The sequence below is a fragment of the Miniopterus schreibersii genome (assembly GCF_964146895.1).
Source record: "Miniopterus schreibersii genome assembly, chromosome: 13".
NCBI classification, from domain to species: domain Eukaryota; kingdom Metazoa; phylum Chordata; class Mammalia; order Chiroptera; family Miniopteridae; genus Miniopterus; species Miniopterus schreibersii.
The window spans coordinates 13,423,351-13,429,538 of NC_138113.1; positions in this window are offsets into that span (position 1 = coordinate 13,423,351).

Sequence of the window (6,188 nt, forward strand, 5' to 3'; positions counted from 1 at the left end):
AGTCATGGGGACTCCAGTGCCTCCTCCCAAGGTCTAGATCCTTCTGTCCACTTCTAGTTCCCAGCACACCCCAGCACTTTCTCAATGCTGTGCTTTTGTTTAGGGTGTTCCTGTTGCTAGGATGGCCTGTCTCTGGCTTCGACTCATCCTCTGAGGCCAGCTCAGTGGCATCCTTTCCCTTTAGCTTTTCCTGACACCATTCATTTGTTCATTCAACAAATATTTCCTGAGTGCGCCCTATGGGCCAGGCATTTTTCTGCATGGTGGGAGTTCAGCAGTAAAGAAAACAGATTCAATCCTTACCCTTCCAGAGCTTATAATCTGGTGGTCAGCACCCCTCTCCCCAAGACAGGAGTAATCACAGCACCCCCATGATCACATGCATCTACTCCAGCAGTTATCATGCAGTTGGTCTTACAGGGGATTGGCCTCTAGTCCTCCCAGTCTCCCCAGTGACAGACACCATGCCCCACTTCAGAGGCAGCCCCTGATTTCTTTAGAAAAGGAACTTGGGGAGTAGGAAGGGCAGAGGCTTGGGGTCTTCCATGCAAACTGCTCTTGCATAGCAAGTGGACTGTTTTCACTCAGCCTTATGATTACGAAGGGGATCACTAAGGCAATTCAGAGAATTTGTCTTAAAGCTGTGTTAGCCTATCACTTAGAGAGTGTGTTTATTTGGGGTGGTTTGGGGGGTGATGGAGATGGGAGAGAACTGAAGTTCTCCCAAAGCAATTCCTTGGAAGCACCACCGTCTGGTACGTACTAGATGCCTAATACCTGTTGGTAGAACTGTTGCAAGGGCATGAAGGTGTAACGTGGACCCAGCTATCTGATCTCAAGGCTGGGCGCCATGTGGGTGTGAAGCACACCTGGGACTCCAGCGAGCTGCTGGGAGCTCAGGTTACGAGTTAGGGAGCTGGCGGAGGCATTTGGAAGGAGCTGCTCCTCTGCATAATTCACCGCTGGCTCCTCTGCGGAGGAGCAGTGGGTGTGAAACCCGCAGGGACAGCTGCCCCTGGAGGAAGCTAGCTGACATCCTGTCCATTGAAAAGAAAACTGAAAGTGCTTTTCTTCACAAGAAACTATTGTAAGTGTTTTCCTCTTTTTTCATTCCTCCCTTCCCCACGCCCAGGGACAGTGGAGTTTCTCAGGCCCAGAGCTGTGGGGGAAATGGCAGGGGTGGGGGGTAGGGGGGTGGGCGCAGAGGTATGAAGGAAATGTGGATTGTTCCCTGGCCTGTGCTCTTTGTCTAATCTGGGGAAGGTATCAGCCTGCGGAGCCCGCCCCAGGAGCCCTCTGCTATATGATATGTGTCCTGGTGATAGCAACCTCTCTTCTGGCTGTTAAAGTGCATTCCTGTGGAGCTGTGGAAAGAGAGAAAGCATGCTCGAGTCGGAGCTAGGACAGGAATGTGAGTATTTCCTTAATTGGACACGAGAGCCTTGAACCGGTTCCAGTTTTAGTGTTTTCTTTTAAGAGCCTGGACCCTAAAGATTCCATAGAGTTTTCGTTTTCTGAAAAATCCCTTTGGTTCAAAGGCCCCTTGAGAGAAATAAAGAAAAAGCCAGGGCTCAATCTCTTTGATATTTGGGAAGGCAAGAGTTCATGAGCTGCCAGATCCCAGGCTTCTTATGGGGGCGAGAGGGTTCTGGGTAGAAAGAAGGAGGCCCCTGCTGAGATGGCACATGGCTGGAGTACCCACAGGCTTTATATTGGGGCGCGGAGCCCCGCCCATAGGCAAAGCACTTTCCTCTGGAGCATTTATAGAAGCAATTTCTCTCGGCCTTATTAGCACCCCGAGAGCCAAAAAGAGACGTCTATTGCCTGCTTTATTGCTTTGAGAGTCTCAGACACAGAGGTCACACAACTCGCCTGAGGACTTCAGCAAAGCCAGTGAGAGGCTGGAGGGTTTTGTGCGGTGGGTTTGGGTCGCTTTGTGGTGTGGACTGCTAGTTCCCTCACAGCCAGGATGGGACAGCATGCCCACACTCTCAGGCCGCGCCCCTTCCACGTGTCCCGGACCCAGCTGGGAGCTTGCTGGGAGGCACCAAACACAGGAGGAACTTGGGGGGGGTGGTGGTGAGGGGAGATGCTGGGATGCTGGGACCACAGTAGTGCCCACCAGGCAGAGCTTCACTATTTGCCCCTGTCTCCCCACAAAGCTGGAAACTTCAGTCAAGGGGCTCTGGGGGAAAATGGGGTGCTCTGTGGTTGAAGTGAGTGAAAAACTAAAGCAGATGTAATTAACTCTGCTGAACACCCTTTTCCCCCCCAAACATCCTTAAAAACAAGCCATGGGTCTGCTCAGTGCTTTCCTACTCATCAAGTGTTTTCATAATATTATCTCATTTCAGCCTCACATCAACCCACACACATTCTTGCCTTGCAGATTTCTATGTACTCAAACAAGTTTCGCTGAAAAATTGGCTAGAAACTCCCCTCTTCTATTCACTTTTTTTTTTGTTTTAATTCTTAAACCCCAAGCCTTTGACTGATATCTTTAAGAAGCTTTCAGATTCCCAGGTGGGAAATTTGTTTATTTTGCTAGCTGGTGCCCACTGATGGACACCAGTACTCCTGGACTTTGCTGTTGGAACTGACACTTCTGTATTTAGTTTATAGTTCAGCTGTTAAAACAAACAAATAAAACCACAGAGGCCAGGATAAGTGTAATATTGTGGGGAAAACATAGGCTTTGGAATCAATAAACCCCAGTCAAATGCTGCTTCAGCCATTTGAGAGCCATGTGGCCATGCCCAAGTTACTTGACCTCTGAGAGCCTCTCTTTCTTCATCTGTAAAATGGGGCAACAGTGCTTATGTCTTAAAGTTGCTGTGAGGCATAAATGTGCTAACAGATATAGGTGTACCACGGCAAACAGTTACTCAGTGAAGTCCCTTATAGCTAACCAAAGGACCAACTTCCCCATGATTAGGCAAATTAAATGCAATACTGTCTTTTTGCAAGCTGGAAAGGAGAAGAAGTGTAGGGATGTGTTGCTAAATGAATTTAAATGAGGACATTTCTACTCAATGAATAATTAGTGACATGTCCTGCATACATGGCACAATGGCACTGTAGGTAACTCTAATAAGATATAAAGCTCAGTATCTTTATTCTTTTTTAATCCTTATTTTAGGTGAGGGAAAGAAGGAGATGGAAAACTGGCCTCATGTAAATGTTGGAAAACAAAGCAGTTCTGATTACACTTGGGTTTTTATTGAAGCAGAATTGAAATTCAACCCTTTATTTCCTGGGACAAAAGCGAGAGGTGGGAGGGAGTGCAGAGGGCTCTGAATGGGTATTTAGTTCACTGATATGCACATAGTAGGTGCTCATTAAGTGGTGGTGGTGTACTGAGGTGGTTTAGAGAGTCCAGATCGTGTATTTGACTTCTGCTGCTAACTTCTTGGCAAGTGCAGTGCAAGACGCAGGGTTGTAGTGGAAAGAACATTTGGCCATCCGCCTGAAGGCCTGCATTCAGGTTCCATCTACACCACCTAATAGCCTGGTGACCTTGGACCTGCCATTTAATCTCTTAGGTGTCTTCTCACCTGTAAAATGAGGAAACTGGATTAGGTGATTGGGAAGGTCTCCTTCAGCTCTAAGTTTCTGGGGCTCTGACTTCATTGGCTTGTATTTCTTCATTTATTCAAAGGCAGTGGGGGTAGAAATCGATCTCGTAGGATATTAACAAGAAACGGTCAGTGTGCATGACAAATACCCCATGTCTTCAGAGATCTGAAGAAAATGCAGTGACCCAGAACAATGTAACAGAGGAGCTCTGTGATCTTTAGCAAATCCCCCACTTTCTTTCAGCCTCAGTTTGCATATTTGTAAACTGGGGGCTGTAACTGGTGCTATGTTACTCTTATTATGTTCTTTGAGAGCAGAGTTTATGAAAATGCTTTGAAAAACTGCAGGGCACTATATAAAGTATTATGATAGAGAGATGGCATATTTGCTATAGTTGTATCAAAGTTCAGCCCATGCCTCCCATGTTTTCAAACAAATGAATGTGTCACTGTGGTCCCAGAAGGGAAACAGAAGTGTAGATTTGGGGTCATCACCCAAGGCTTACTTTCTACTCCAACTTACTGATGGAGGTGAAATTTAGTTAAAATGGGCATTAATACAACATTTTCCTAGAGTGGGCACTAGGCAATTACCTCAATGTTCTCCAATGTACGGAATTTTTCTGGAGGCCAGATATCTGCAGATGGAGATCTTGCTTCCCACCTTCTGCTTCAATACGAGACCATTTTGACACTCTAGGGGTATGTATCCGTGGGGGGGGGGGGGGGTTGCTTTCTGAATTTTGAAAGTTTCACAAAGCAATAATCACAAATACATAATGCGAGGCTGTTGGTACGTAAAAGTGGTGAAACAAGTCCTTTTATCCAAGTCTTGCCAGGGATTGCTACTGGGGAGAAATGGCAAAAGGCACCAGTCCTGCTGGCCCAGGACCTAGAAAAGCCCCAGCCTAGAAACCAGCTCTCCGAGCATTGGCTTTCCTTTGGCTTCGTAAATGACAATGTCATACCCAGCCTTTGAGAAGCTTCCCCACCCTGTGCAAAAGACACAAACAGCCCGCTCCCCAGCAGTAACCACGCACCTGGAGCACCCCCCATCAGCTCCTATCCACAGACGCATTGCCCTCCAGCAGGACACCTCCAGAGGAGCAGAATGGAGGTGGTACTTGGCAGGACAAGTCAACTTCTGATTTATCTTGTGGGGTGGGAGGGGAGAAGCTCCTAAATTTCACTGCTCGGAGAGAGCAACTAGAGGGCTCGTCTTGAAGCTGCATTTTCCTAGAAAGTACACTGTTTTTACTCAGGTTGTACATATGAATGATTAAAAATAGAAAAATTGCTTTTAATTATTATCAATTCTTTTTTACATACACTATTAATAACCATTATCAATTCTTATCGATTGCTTTTATTTGGGTGGGCTTGGGAGGGCTGATGAAAATTGAGAGGGCTGCTGTTTCACCCTCCCCATTAATCCCATCATACTTTACTTGAGATAGGATTATATATTTCCACCCATAAGCACGTATAAATGGATTCAATACATTCACTACCTTTCAAAGAGCTGGCTGACTTCAAAGCACATTTAATTTGCCAAGTTTTTTATACGCTCCCCCTCACACACACACACCCGGCCTCCATCCCCAATGCACACATAGGTCAGGATCCTAAGCCGTTTTACAGAGTTTGTGGAGCAGAGGTGTGAAGCAATGCGCTCCAGCCACAGAGGGGCGGACTCCCACCCCGGCTCTGGGGCCCAGCGGACTGACCGCCCCGACAGGTAGCAATTCCTGAGCAGCGTGGAGAGGTTCCGCTGAGGCCCTTTGTTTCTTCGCCTTGGATGAGACCTGGGAGCCAAGGCGGGTGAGGTGTGCTTGAGCGGTGCGCACCCGCACCCCTGCCCGGCGCCGCGGGCGTGTGCGTGTGTGTCCAATGGAAAAATCCTAGCAAGACACCACTTCCTTTCTCACACCAACAAAACCCTCCTCGGATCTCTGGGCTGCAGAGTAGCCCCTGGAAAGCTAACGCGACCCCTGTTAGTGTCCGTGCCTCCAGCTCCGCGTCTCCTCCCCCCCCCCCAAGGTCTCTTTTCCACCAGCTTGCGGGGGATGGAGGGGACGCGCCTCGGGCGCAGCGATCGAGGTGCCGCGGGCGAGGCCTAGCCTGGGGCATGAACGCTGACGGAGGGTCCCGAGGTGTGGGCTGGGGACCGCGAGTGGGTGCGAAAGAGAGCGCTGGCGCCAGGCGGCCAGTGTCGAGGGACGGAGCCCTCCCTCCGCGAAGCGCGGCCGCCAAGGGGTCACCTCCGGAGTGGGCCCAGCGCTCTCCTCAGGCCCATGGTCCCCCGCCCCGAGCCCCGAGTGGTGAGTGCGGGGAGAGGGGCGCCGAGGCGGCGGGTTTGTGAGCTCGGAGCGGCGTTGACATTGAACTCCAGCTCCGGTTCGTGCGTGTGCGCGCGCGCGTGTCTGCGTGTGTGAGTCGCGGGCGGGGGGCCGGGCTGGAAGCCGCAGCAAACCACGGCCCTGGAGCAGCGGAGCCGAGCGCGCCCCCGAGCTGCCGCCCGCGGGATCTGCGAGCGCCGAAGCCATTCATGATTTTGGTGACGTTATTCCAGGAGTGGGCGAAGGGGGGCGGGGCCTCGGGGCGCCGAGCCCC